Source organism: Heterodontus francisci, unplaced genomic scaffold, assembly GCF_036365525.1.
Source record: "Heterodontus francisci isolate sHetFra1 unplaced genomic scaffold, sHetFra1.hap1 HAP1_SCAFFOLD_758, whole genome shotgun sequence".
Classification (NCBI taxonomy): Eukaryota; Metazoa; Chordata; class Chondrichthyes; order Heterodontiformes; family Heterodontidae; genus Heterodontus; species Heterodontus francisci.
In genome coordinates this window covers 14687-29372 of record NW_027140450.1, presented here as the reverse complement: position 1 = coordinate 29372, position 14686 = coordinate 14687, and positions in this window count along the sequence as shown.

Genomic DNA, 14686 nt, shown 5'->3' with positions numbered 1-14686 from the left:
ACTGCAGTTACTGTCCCCTCTCACCATCTCCATCTGCTGGAGTCCCTGTCTCACTGCAGTTACCGCCCCCTCTCACCATCTCCATCTGCTGGTGTCCCTGCCTAACTGCAGTTAGTGCACCCTCTCAACAACTCCATCTGATGCTGTGCCTGTGCACTGCAGTTACTGTCCCCCTCTTACCATTTCCATCTGGTGGTGTCTTTGTCTCACTGCAGTTACTGTCCCCCTCGCACCATCTCCATCTGCTGGTGCCGCTGTCTCACTGCAGTTACTGTCGCCCTCTCACCATCTCGATCTGGTGGTGTTTCTGTCTCACTGTAGTGACCGCTCCCTCTCACCATTTCCATCTGCTGGTGTCCCTGCCTCACTGCAGTTACTGCCTCCTCTCATCATCGCCATCTGCTGCTGCCCCTGTCTCACTGCAGTGCGGCGTCCTCTCATTATCATGTGCTGGTTTCCCTTACTCACTGCAGTTGCTGCCCCACTCTCGCCATCCCCATCTGCTGGTGTCCCGGCCTCACTGCAGTTACTGACCACTCTCAGCATCTCCATCATCTGGTGTCCCTGTCTGACGAAATGTACTGCCCCATCTCACCTTTTGCATCTGCTGGTGTCCTTGTCTCACTGCAGTGACTGTCCCCTTCTCACCACCTCCATCTGCTGGATTCCCTGCTTCACTGCAGTTATTGTCCCCTACCACCATCGCCATCTGCTGGTTTCCTGTCTCACTACAGTTACTGCCCCGTCTCACCATCTCCATCTACTGGTGTCCCTGTCTCACTGCAGTTACTGTCGCCCTCTCATCATCGCCATCTGCTGGTGTCCTTGTCTCACTGCAGTTAATGCCGCATCTCACCGTCTCCATCTACTGGTGTCCCTGTCTCACTGCAGTAACTGCCCCCACTCGCCATGTCCATCTGCTTGTGTCCCTGTCTCACTGCAGTTACTGCCCCATCTCACCATCTCCATCTACTGGTGTCCCTGTCTCACTGCAGTTACTGTCGCCCTCTCATCATCGCCATCTGCTGGTGTCCCTGTCTCACTGCAGTTCCTTCCCCATCTCACCATCTCCATCTACTGGTGTCCCTGTCTCACTGCAGTTACTGTCCCCTTCTCACCACCTCCATCTGCTGGTTTCCCTGCTTCACTGCAGTTATTGTCCCCTAAAACCATCGCCAGCTGCTGAACCCTGCCTCACTGCAGTTCCTGACCACCCTCAGCATATCCATCGTCTGGTGCCACTGTGTCACTGCCGTTACCAGCTCCTCACCATCTCCATCTGCTGATATCTCTGTCTCACTGCACTTACCGCCCCATCTCACGTTTTTCATCTGCTAGTGTCCCTGTCTCACTTCAGTTACTGACCCCTTTCACCATCTCCATCTCCTTGTGTCCCTGTCTCACTGCCGTTGCTGCCCCCTCTCACCATCTCCATCTGCTGGTGTCCCTGTCTCACTGCAGTTACCGTCCCCTCTCACCATCTCCATCTGCTGGTGACCCAATCTCACTGAAGGTACTGTCCTCTCTCACCATCTCAATCTGCTGGTGTCCCTAATTCACAGCAGCTACTGCATCCTCTCACCATCGCCATCTGCTGGTGTCTCTGTCTCACTGCAGTTACTTTCCCCGCTCACCATCTCCATCTGCAGGTGTCCCTGTCTCACTGCAGTTACTGTCCCCCTTACACCATCTCCATCTGCTGGTGTCTCTGACTCACTGCAGTTACTGTACCCTTCTCACCAAATCCATCAGCTGGTTTCTCTGCTCCACTGAAGTTACTGCCCACTCTCACCATCCCCATCTGCTGGTGCCCCTATCTCACTGCAATTACTGCCCCCTCTCAAAATCTCCATCGGCTGGTGTCCCTGTCTCACTGCCGTTACCGCCCCCTCTCACCATCTCCATCTGCTGGTGTCCCTGTCTAACTACAGTTACTGCACCCTCTCAACATCCCCATCTGCTGCTGTCACTGTGCACTGCAGTTACTGTCCCCCTCTGACCATCTCCATCCGGTGGTGTCTCTGTCTAACTGCAGTTAGCGCCGCCTCTAACCATCTCCATCTGCTGGTGTCCCTGTCTAACTGCAGTTACTGAACCATCTCAACATCTCCATCTGCTGGTGTGCCTATCTCACTGCAGATACTGTCCCCACTCACCATCTCCATCTGCTGGTGTCCCTGATTCACAGCAGTTACGGCACCCTCTCACCTTCGCCATCTGCTGGTGTTCCTTCACACTGCAGTTACTACTCCCTTTCTCTATCTCCATCTGCTGCTGTCCCTCTCTCATTGCAATTACTGCCCCCTCTCAGAATCTCCATAGTCTGGTCTTCCTGTCTCGCTGCAGCTACTGCCCCCGCTCACCATCTCCATCTGTTGATGTCCTGGTCTCACCGCAGTTACTGTCCCATTTCACCATTTCCATCTGCTGGTGCCCCTGTCTCACTGCGACTACTGTACCCCTCTCACCATCTCCATCCCCTGGTGTCCCTCTCTCACTGCAGTTACTGTCCCCCTCTCACCACCTCCATCTTGTGGTGTCCCTGTCTCACTGCAGTTACTGTCCACCTCAGACCATCACCATCTGCTGGTGTCCATGTCTCATTGCAGTTACTGTCCCACTATCTCCATCGCCATCTGCTGGTGTCCCTGTCTCACTGCAGTAACTGCCCCATCTCACAATCTCCATCTACTGGTGTCCTTGTCTCACTGCAGCTACTGCCCCCTCTCACCATCTCCATCTGCTGGTGTCTCTGTCTCACTGCAGTTACTGTCCCATCTCACGTTCTTCATCTGCTACTGTCCCTGTCTCACTTCAGTTACTGACCCCTTTCACCATCTCCATCTGCTTGTGTCCCTGTCTCACTGCCATTGCTGCCCCCTCTCACCGTCTCCATCTGCTGGTGTCCCTGTCTCACTGCAGTTACCGGCCCCTCTCACCAGCTCCATCTGCTGGTGACCCAATCTCACTGCAGGTACTGTCCTCTCTCACCATCTCAATCTGCTGGTGTCCCTGATTCACAGCAGTTACTGCATCCTGTCACCATCGCCATCTGCTGGTGTCCCTGTCTCACTGCAGTTACTGTCCCCCTTTCACCATCTCCATCTGCTGGTGTCTCTGACTCACTGCATTTACTGTACCCTTCTCACCAAATCCATCAGCTGGTTTCTCTGCTCCACTGAAGTTACTGCCCACTCTCACCATCCCCATCTGCTGGTGCCCCTATCTCACTGCAATTACTGCCCCCTCTCAAAATCTCCATCGGCTGGTGTCCCTGTCTCACTGCCGTTACCGCCCCCTCTCACCATCTCCATCTGCTGGTGTCCCTGTCTAACTACAGTTACTGCACGCTCTCAACATCCCCATCTGCTGCTGTCACTGTGCACTGCAGTTACTGTCCCCCTCTGACCATCTCCATCCGGTGGTGTCTCTGTCTCACTGCAGTTACTGTCACCCTCTCACCATCTCCATCTGCTGGTGTCTCTGTCTAACTGCAGTTAGCGCCGCCTCTAACCATCTCCATCTGCTGGTGTCCCTGTCTAACTGCAGTTACTGAACCATCTCAACATCTCCATCTGCTGGTGTGCCTATCTCACTGCAGATACTGTCCCCACTCACCATCTCCATCTGCTGGTGTCCCTGATTCACAGCAGTTACTGCACCCTCTCACCTTCTCCATCTGCTGGTGTTCCTATCACACTGCAGTTACTACTCCCTTTCACTATCTCCATCTGCTGCTGTCCCTCTCTCACTGCAATTACTGCCCCCTCTCAGAATCTCCATAGTCTGGTCTTCCCGTCTCGCTGCAGCTACTGCCCCCGCTCACCATCTCCATCTGTTGATGTCCTTGTCTCACCGCAGTTACTGTCCCATTTCACCATTTCCATCTGCTGGTGCCCCTGTCTCACTGCGACTACTGTACCCCTCTCACCATCTCCATCTCCTGGTGTCCCTCTCTCACTGCAGTTACTGTCCCCCTCTCACCACCTCCATCTTGTGGTGTCCCTGTCTCACTGCAGTTACTGTCCACCTCAGACCATCACCATCTGCTGGTGTCCATGTCGCATTGCAGTTACTGTCCCACTCTCTCCATCGCCATCTGCTGGTGTCCCTGTCTCACTGCAGTAACTGCCCCATCTCACAATCTCCATCTACTGGTGTCCTTGTCTCACTGCAACTACTGCCCACTCTCACCATCTCCATCTACAGGTGTCCTTGTCTCACTGCAGCTACTGCCCGCTCTCACCATCTCCATCTGCTGGTGTCCCTGTCTCAATGCAGTTACAGCCCCCTCTCAACATCTCCATCTGCTGGTGTCCCTATCTAACTGCAGTTACTGCACCCTCTTACCATCTCCATCTGCTGGTTTCCCTGCCTCACTGCAGTTACTGCCCCCTCTCATCGTCGCCATCTGCTGCTGCCCCTGTCTCACTGCAGATGCTGCCTCCACATCTGCTGGTTTCCCTGCCTCACTGCTGTTGCTGCCCCACTCTCGCCCTCCCCATCTGCTTGTTTCCCTGCCTCACTTCAGTTACTGTCTCCTCTCATCGTCGCCATCTGCTGCTGCCCCTGTCTCACTGCAGATGCTGTCTCCTCTCATTATCATCTGCTGGTTTCCCTGCCTCACTGCTGTTGCTGTCCCACTCTCGCCATCCCCATCTGCTAGTGTCCCGGCCTCACTGCAGATACTGACAACTCGCAGCATCTCCATCCTCTGGTGTCCCTGTTTCACGACATTTACTGCCCCATCTCATCTTTTACATCTGCTGGTCTCCCTGTCTCACTGCAGTGACTGTCCCCTTCTCACCACCTCCATCTGCTGTTTTCCCTGCTTCACTGCAGATATTGTCCCCTTCTCAACATCTCCATCTGCTGGTTTCCCTGCCTCGCTGCAGTTACTGCCCCTCTCACCATCGACATCTGCTCGTGCCCCTGTCTCACTGCAGAGGCTGCCTCCTCTCATTATCATCTGCTGGTTACCCTGACTCTCTGCAGTTGCTGACCACTTTCAGCTGCTCCATCATCCGGCGTCCCTGTCTCACGGCAGTTACTGCCCCGTCTCACTTTTTTCATCTGCTGGTGTCCCTGTCTCACTGCAGTTACTTCCCCCTCTCAACATCGCCATCTGCTGGTGTCCCTGACTCACTGCAGTTACTGTCCCATCTCACAATCTCCATCTGCTGGTGTCCATGTCTCATTGCAGTTACTGTCCCACTCTCTCCATCGCCATCTGCTGGTGTCCCTGTCTCAATGCTGTAACTGTCCCCATCTCACAATCTCCATCTACTGGTGTCCTTGTCTCACTGCAGTTACTGTCCCCTCTCACCATCTCCATCTGCTGGTGTCCCTGATTCACAGCAGTTACCGCCGCCTCTCACCATCTCCATCTGCTGGTGTCCATGCCTAACTGCAGTTACTGAATCATCTCAACATCTCCATCTGCTGGTGTCCCTATCTCACTGCAGATACAGTCCTCACTCACCATCTCCATCTGCTGGTGTCCCTGATTCACAGCAGTTACTGCACCCTCTCACCATCTCCATCTGCTGGTGTTCCTATCTCACTGCAGTTACTACTCCCTTTCACAATCTTCATCTGCTGCTGTCCCTCTCTCACTGCAATTACTGCCCCCTCTCAGAATCTCCATAGACTGGTCTCCCCGTCTCACTGCAGCTACTGCCCCCGCTCACCACCTCCATCTGCTGATGTCCTTGTCTCACAGCAGTTACTGTCCCATTTCACGAATTCCATCTGCTGGTGTCCATGTCTCACTGCGATTACTGTACCCCTCTCACCATCTCCATCTCCTGGTGACACTCTCTCACTGCAGTTACTGTCCCACTGTCTCCATCGCCATCTGCTGGTGTCCCTGTCTCACTGCAGTAACTGCCCAATCTCACAATCTCCATCTACTGGTGTCCTTGTCTCACTGCAGCTACTGCCCCATCTCACCATCTCCATCTGCTGGTGTCCCTGTCTCAATGCAGTTACAGCCCTCTCTCAACATCTCCATCTGCTGGTGTCCCTATCTAACTGCAGTTACTGCAACCTCTCACCATCTCCATCTGGTGGTGTCCCAGTCTCACTGCAGTTGCTGTCCCCCTCTCGCCATCTCCATCTGCTGGTTTCGCTGCCTCACTGCAGTTGCTGCCCCACTCTCGCCCTCCCCATCTGCTTGTTTCCCTGCCTCACTGCAGTTACTGCCCCCTCTCATCGTCGCCATCTGCTGCTGCCCCTGTCTCACTGCAGATGCTGTCTCCTCTCATTATCATCTGCTGGTTTCCCTGCCTCACTGCTGTTGCTGCCCCACTCTCGCCATCCCCATCTGCTGGTGTCCCGGCCTCACTGCAGTTACTGACAACTCTCAGCATCTCCATCCTCTGGTGTCCCTTTTTCACGACATTTACTGCCCCATCTCATCTTTTTCATCTTCCGGCGTCCCTGTCTCACGGCAGTTACTGCCCCGTCTCACTGTTTTCATCTGCTGGTGTCACTGTCTCACTGCAGTTACTGCCCCCTCTCAACATCGCCATCTGCTGGTGTCCCTGACTCACTGCAGTTACTGTCCCCCTTTCACCATCTCCATCTGCTGGTGTCTCTGACTCACTGCAGTTACTGTACCCTTTTCACCAAATCCATCTGCTGGTTTCTCTGCTCCACTGAAATTACTGCCCACTCTCACCATCCCCATCTGCTGGTGCCCCTATCTCACTGCAATTACTGCCCCCTCTCACAATCTCCATCGGCTGGTTTCCCTGTCTCACTGCTGTTGCTGCCCGCTCTCACCATCTCCATCTGGTGTTGCCCCTGTCTCAATGCAGTGACTGTCCCTCTCTCACCATCTCCATCTGCTGGAGTACCTGTCTCACTGCAGTTACTGTCCCCCGCTCACCATCGCCATCTGCTGTTGTCCCTATCTCAATGCAGTTACTGTCCCCTCTCATTTTCCACCTCTGCTGGTGTCCCTGATTCACAGCTGTTAAAGCGCCCTCTACCATCTCCTTCTGCTGGTGTCTCTGTCTCACTGCAGTTACTGTACCCTCTCACCATCTCCATCTGATGGTGTCGCTGTCTCACTGCACTAACTAACCCTCTCACCATCGCCATCTGCTGGTGTCCGTTCCTCACTGCAGTTACTGTCCCCTTCTCTCCAGCTCCATCTTCTGGTTTCTCTGCCTCACTGCAGTTACTGCCCACCCTCACCAAATCCATCTGCTAGTGTCTCTGTCTCACTGCATTTACTGCTGCATCTCACCTTTTTCATCTGCTAGTGTCCCTGTCTCACTGCAGTTACTGCTCCATCTCACCCTTTGCATCTGCTGGTGTCCCTGTCTCACTGCAGTTACGGCATCCTTTCACCATCTCCATCTTCTTGTGCCCCTGTCTCACTGCAGTAACTGCCCCATCTTACCATCTCCATCTGCCGGTGTCCCTGTCTCACTGCAGTTACTGCCCCCTCTCACAATCTCCATCTGCTGGAGTCCCTGTCTCACTGCAGTTACTGCCCTCTCTCACCATCTCCATCTGGTGGTGTCCCTGTCTCACTGCAGTTACAGTCCCCATCTCACCATCTCCATCTGCTGATGTCCCTTTCTCACTGCAGTTACTGTCCCCCTCTCAACATCGCCATCTGCTGGTGTCCCTGCCTCACTGCAGTTACTGCCTCCTGTCATCATCGCCATCTGCTGCTGCCCCTGTCTCACTGCAGTGCGGCCTCCTCTCATTATCATGTGCTGGTTTCCCTGCCTCACTGCAGTTGATGCCCCACTCTCGCCATCCCCATCTGCTGGTGTCCCGGCCTCACTGCAGTTACTGACCACTCTCAGCATCTCCATCATCTGGTGTCCCTGTCTGACGACATGTACTGCCCCATCTCACCTTTTTCATCTGCTGGTGTCCCTGTCTCACTGCAGTGACTGTCCATTCTCACCACCTCCATCTGCTGGTTTCCCTGCTTCACTGCAGTTATTGTCCCCTCTCATCATCGCCATCTGCTGGTGTCCCTGTCTCACTGCAGTTCATGCCCCATCTCACCATCTCCATCTACTGGTGTCCCTGTCTCACTGCAGTTACTGCCCCCACTCACCATCCACATCTGCTTGTGTCCCTGTCTCACTGCAGTTACTGCCCCATCTCACCAACTCCATCTACTGGTGTCCCTGTCTCACTGCAGTTACTGTCGCCCTCTCATCATCGCCATCTGCTGGTGTCCCTGTCTCACTGCAGTTATTGCCCCATCTCACCATCTCCATCTACTGGTGTCCCTGTCTAACTGCAGTTACTGCATCCTCTCAACATCTCCATCTGCTGGTGTCCCTGTCTCACTGCAGTTACTGTCCCCTTCTCACCACCTCCATCTGCTGGTTTCCCTGCTTCACTACAGTTATTGTCCCCTACCACCATCGCCAGCTGCTGAACCCTGCCTCACTGCAGTTACTGACCACCCTCAGCATCTCCATCTTCTGGTGCCAGTGTGTCACTGCCGTTACCAGCACCTCACCATCTCCATCTGCTGGTATCTCTGTCTCACTGCACTTACCGCCCCATCTCACGTTTTTCATCTGCTACTGTCCCTGTCTCACTTCAGTTACTGACCCCTTTCACCATCTCCATCTGCTTGTGTCCCTGTCTCACTGCCGTTGCTGCTCCCTCTCACCATCTCCATCTGCTGGTGTCCCTGTCTCACTGCAATTACCGTCCCCTCTCACCATCTCCATCTGCTGGTGTCTCTGTCTCACTGCAGTTACTGTCCCCGCTCACCATCTCCATCTGCTGGTGTCCCTGTCTCACTGCAGTTACTGTCCCCCTTTCGCCATCTCCATCTGCTGGTGTCTCTGACTCACTGCAGTTACTGTACCCTTCTCACCAAATCCATCAGCTGGTTTCTCTGCTCCACTGAAGTTACTGCCCACTCTCACCATCCCCATCTGCTGGTGCCCCTATCTCACTGCAATTACTGCCCCCTCTCAAAATCTCCATCGGCTGGTGTCCCTGTCTCACTGCCGTTACCGCCCAATCTCACCATCTCCATCTGCTGGTGTCCCTGTCTAACTACAGTTACTGCACCCTCTCAACATCCCCATCTGCTGCTGTCACTGTGCACTGCAGTTACTGTCCCCCTCTGACCATCTCCGTCCGGTGGTGTCTCTGTCTCACTGCAGTTACTGTCACCCTCTCACCATCTCCATCTGCTGGTGTCTCTGTCTAACTGCAGTTTGCGCCGCCTCTAAGCATCTCCATCTGCTGGTGTCCCTGTCTAACTGCAGTTACTGAACCATCTCAACATCTACATCTGCTGGTGTGCCTATCTCACTGCAGATACTGTCCCCACTCACCATCTCCATCTGCTGGTGTCCCTGATTCACAGCAGTTACTGCACCCTCTCACCTTCTCCATCTGCTGGTGTTCCTATCACACTGCAGTTACTACTCCCTTTCACTATCTCCATCTGCTGCTGTCCCTCTCTCACTGCAATTACTGCCCCCTCTCAGAATCTCCAGAGTCTGGTCTCCCCGTCTCACTGCAGCAACTGCCCCCGCTCACCATCTCCATCTGTTGATGTCCTTGTTTCACCGCAGTTACTGTTCCATTTCACCATTTCCATCTGCTGGTGCCCCTGTCTCACTGCGATTACTGTACCCCTCTCACCATCTCCATCTCCTGGAGTCCCTCTCTCACTGCGGTTACTGTCTCCCTCTCACCACCTCCATCTTGTGGTGTCCCTGTCTCACTGCAGTTACTGTCCACCTCAGACCATCACCATCTGCTGGTGTCCATGTCTCATTGCAGTTACTGTCCCACTCTCCCCATCGCCATCTGCTGGTGTCCCTGTCTCACTGCAGTAACTGCCCCATCTCACAATCTCCATCTACTGGTGTCCTTGTCTCACTGCAGCTACTGCCCCCTCTCACCATCTCCATCTGCTGGTGTCTCTTTCTCACTGCACTTACTGTCCCCGCTCACCATCTCCATCTGCTGGTGTCCCTGTCTCACTGCAGTTACTGCCGCGTCTCACTTTTTTCATCTGCTGGTGTCTCTGACTCACTGCAGTTACTGTCCCCTTCTCACCAAATCCATCTGCTGGTTTCTCTCCTCCACTGAAGTTACTGCCCACTCTCACCATCCCCATCTGCTGGTGCCCCTATCTCACTGCAATTACTGTACCCTCTCACAATCTCCATCGGCTGGTGTCCCTGTCTCACTGCCGTTACCGCCCCCTCTCACCATCTCCATCTGCTGGTGTCCCTGTCTAACTACTGTTACTGCACCCTCTCAACATCCCCATCTGCTGGTGTCACTGTGCACTGCAGTTAGTGTCCCCCTCTGAACATCTCCATCTGGTGGTGTCTCTGTCTCACTACAGTTACTGTCACCCTCTCACCATCTCCATCTGCTGGTGTCTCTGTCTAACTGCAATTATCGCCGCCTCTCACCATCTCCATCTGCTGGTGTCCCTGTCTAACTGCAGTTACTGAACCTTCTCAACATCTCCATCTGCTGGTGTCCCTATCTCACTGCAGCTACTGCCCACTCTCACCATCTCCATCTGCTGGTGTCCCTGATGCACAGCAGTTACAGCCCCCACTCAACATCTCCATCTGCTGGTGTTCCTATCTCATTGCAGTTACTACTCCCTTTCACTTTCTCCATCTGCTGCTGTCCCTCTCTCACTGCAATTACTGCCCCCTCTCAGAATCTCCATAGTCTGGTCTCCCCGTCTCACTGCAGCTACTGCCCCCGCTCACCATCTCCATCTGTTGATGTCCTTGTCTCACCGCAGTTACTGTCCCATTTCACCATTTCCATCTGCTGGTGCCGCTGTCTCACTGCGATTACTGTACCTCTCTCACCATCTCCATCTGCTGGTGTCCCTGTGTCACTGCAGTTACTGCCGCGTCTCACTTTTTTCATCTGCTGGTGTCCCTGTCTCACTGCAGTTACCGTCCCCTCTCACCATCTCCATCTGCTGGTGACCCAATGTCACTGCAGGTACTGTCCTCTCTCACCATCTCAATCTGCTGGTGCCCCTATCTCACTGCAATTACTGCCCCCTCTCAAAATCTCCATCGGCTGGTGTCCCTGTCTCACTGCAGTTACTGTCCCAGCTCACCATCTCCATCTGCTGGTGTCCCTGTCTCACTGCAGTTACTGCCGCGTCTCACTTTTTTCATCTGCTGGTGTCCCTGACTCACTGAAGTTACTGTAACCCCTTTCACCATCTCCATCTGCTGGTGTCTCTGACTCACTGCAGTTACTGTACCCTTCTCACCAAATCCATCTGCTGGTTTCTCTCCTCCACTGAAGTTACTGCCCACTCTCACCATCCCCATCTGCTGGTGCCCCTATCTCACTGCAATTACTGTACCCTCACAATCTCCATCGGCTGGTGTCCCTGTCTAACTACAGTTACTGCACCCACTCAACATCCCCATCTGCTGATGTCACTGTGCACTGCAGTTAGTGTCCCCCTCTGACCATCTCCATCTGGTGGTGTCTCTGTCTCACTGCAGTTACTGTCACCCTCTCACCATCTCCATATGCTGGTGTCTCTGTCTAACTGCAGTTATCGCCGCCTCTAACCATCTCCATCTGCTGGTGTCCCTGTCTAACTGCAGTTACTGAACCTTCTCAACATCTCCATCTGCTGGTGTCCCTATCTCACTGCAGATACTGTCCCCACTCACCATCTCCATCTACTGGTGTCCTTGTCTCACTGCAGCTACTGCCCCCTCTCACCATCTCCATCTGCTGGTGTCCCTGATTCACAGCAGTTACAGCCCCCACTCAACATCTCCATCTGCTGGTGTTCCTATCTCATTGCAGTTACTACTCCCTTTCACTATCTCCATCTGCTGCTGTCCCTCTCTCACTGCAATTACTGCCCCCTCTCAGAATCTCCATAGTCTGGTCTCCCCGTCTCACTGCAGCTACTGCCCCCGCTCACCATCTCCATCTGTTGATGTCCTTGTCTCACCGCAGTTACTGTCCCATTTCACCATTTCCATCTGCTGGTGCCCCTGTCTCACTGCGATTACTGTACCCCTCTCACCATCTCCATCTCCTGGTGTCCCTCTCTCACTGCAGTTACTGTCCACCTCAGACCATCTCCATCTGCTGGTGTCCATGTCTCATTGCAGTTACTGTCCCACTGTCTCCATCGCCATCTGCTGGTGTCCCTGTCTCATTGCAGTAACTGCCCCATCTCACAATCTCCATCTACTGGTGTCCTTGTCTCACTGCAGCTACTGCCCCCTCTCACCATCTCCATCTGCTGGTGTCCCTGTCTCAATGCAGTTACAGCCCGTTCTCAACATCTCCATCTGCTGGTGTCCCTATCTAAGTGCCGTTACTGCCCCTTCTCACCATCTCCATTTGCTGGTGTCCCTGGCTCAGTGCAGTTACGGCCCCCTTTCACCATCTCCATCTGCTGGTGTCCCTTTCTAACTACAGTTACTGCACCCTCTAAACATACCCATCTGCTGGTGTCACTGTGCACTGCAGTTACTGTCCCTCTCTGACCATCTCCATCTGGTGGTTTCTCTGTCTCAACGCAGTTACTGTCACCCTCTCACCATCTCCATCTGCTGGTATACCTGTCTCACTGCAGTTGCTGTCTCCATCGAACCATCTCCATCTGCTGGTGTCCCTATCTCACTGCAGTTACTGTCCCCTCTCACCATTTCCATCTGCTGATGTCCCTGTCTCACTTCCCTTACTGCCACCCACCAACGCCCCACTCACCAAATCCATCTGCCAGTGTCTCTGTCTCACTGCATTTACTGCTGCATCTCACCTTTTTCATCTGCTGGTGTCCCTGTCTCACTACAGTTACTGCTCCATCTCACCCTTTGCATCTGCTGGTGTCCCTGTCTCACTGCAGTTACGGCATCCTTTCACCATCTCCATCTTCTTGTGCCCCTGTCTCACTGCAGTAACTGCCCCATCTGATAATCTCCATCTACTGGTGTATCTGTCTCACTGCAGCTAATGCCCCCTCTCACAATCTCCATCTGCCGGTGTCCCTGTCTCACTGCAGTTACTGCCCCCTCTCACAATCTCCATCTGCCGGTGTCCCTGTCTCACTGCAGTTACTGCCCTCTCTCACCATCTCCATCTGGTGGTGTCCCTGTCTCACTGCAGTTACAGTCCCCATCTCACCATCTCCATCTGCTGATGTCCCTTTCTCACTGCAGTTACTGTCCCCCTCTCAACATCGCCATCTGCTGTTGTCCCTGACTCACTGCAGTTACTGTCCCCCTTTCACCACCTCCATCTGCTGGTGTCCCTGACTCACTGCAGTTACTGTCCCCTTCTTTCCAACTCCATCTGCTGGTTTCTCTGCATCACTGCAGTTACTGCCCACGCTCACTATCTCCATCTGCTGGTGCCCCTATCTCACTGCAATTACTGCCCCCTCTCACAATCTCCATCTGGTGGTGTCCCTGTCTCACTGCAGTTATTGTCCCCCACTCACCATCTCCATCTGCTGATGTCCCTGTCTCACTGCAGTTACGGTGCCCCCCGCTCAGCATCGCCATCTGCTGGTGTCTCCGTCTCACTGCAGTTTCGGTCCCCCTTTCACCATCTCGATCTGCTTTTGTCCCTGTCACACTGCAGTTACTGTCGCCTTCTCACCACCTCCATCTGCTGATGTCTCTGTCTCACTGCTGCTACTGCCCTCACTCGTCATCGCCATCTGCTGGTGTCCGTTTCTCACTGCAGTTTCTGCCCCCGTTCACCATCTGCATCTGTTGGTGACCCTGTCTCAATGCAGATACGGTCCCTCTCTCACCATCTTCATCTGGTGGTGTCCCTGTCTCACTGCAGTTACTGTCCCCCCTCTCAACATCTCCGTCTGCTGTTGTCCCTATCTCACTGCAGTTACTACTCCCTTTCATTACCTCCATCAGCCGATGTCCCTCTGTCACTGCAATTACTGCCGCTTCTCACAATCTACTTCAGCTGGAGTCCCTGTCTCACTGCAGTTATGGCCCGCCTCTCATCATTTCCATCTGCTGGTAGAATTAGAATTAGAAAATTACAGCGCAGTACAGGCCCTTCGGCCCTCGATGTTGCGCCGACCTGTGAAACCATCTGACCTCCACTATTCCATTTTCATCCATGTGTCTATCCAATGTCCACTTAAATGCCCTTAAAGTTGGCGAATCTACTACTGCTGCAGGCAGGGCGTTCCACGCCCTTACTACTCTCTGAGTAAAGAAACTACCTCTCACATCTGTCCTATATCTATCACCCCTCAACTTGAAGCTATGTCCCCTCGTGTTTGCCATCACCATCCGAGGAAAAAGACGCTCACTATCCACCCTATCTAACCCTCTGATTATCTTATATGTCTCTATTAAGTCACCTCTCCTCCTCCTGCTCTCCAACGAAAACAACCTCAAGTCCCTCAGCCTTTCCTCGTAAGACCTTCCCTCCATACCAGGCAACATCCTAGTAAATCTCCTCTGCACCCTTTCCATAGCTTCCACATCCTTCCTATAATGCGGTGACCAGAACTGCATGCAATACTCCAGGTGCGGTCTCACCAGAGTTTTGTACAGCTGCAGCATAACCTCGTGGCTCCGAAACTCGACCCCCCCTACTAATAAAAGCTAACACACCATATGCCTTCTGAACAGCCCTATTAACCTGGTTAGCAACCTTCAGGGATTTATGCACCTGG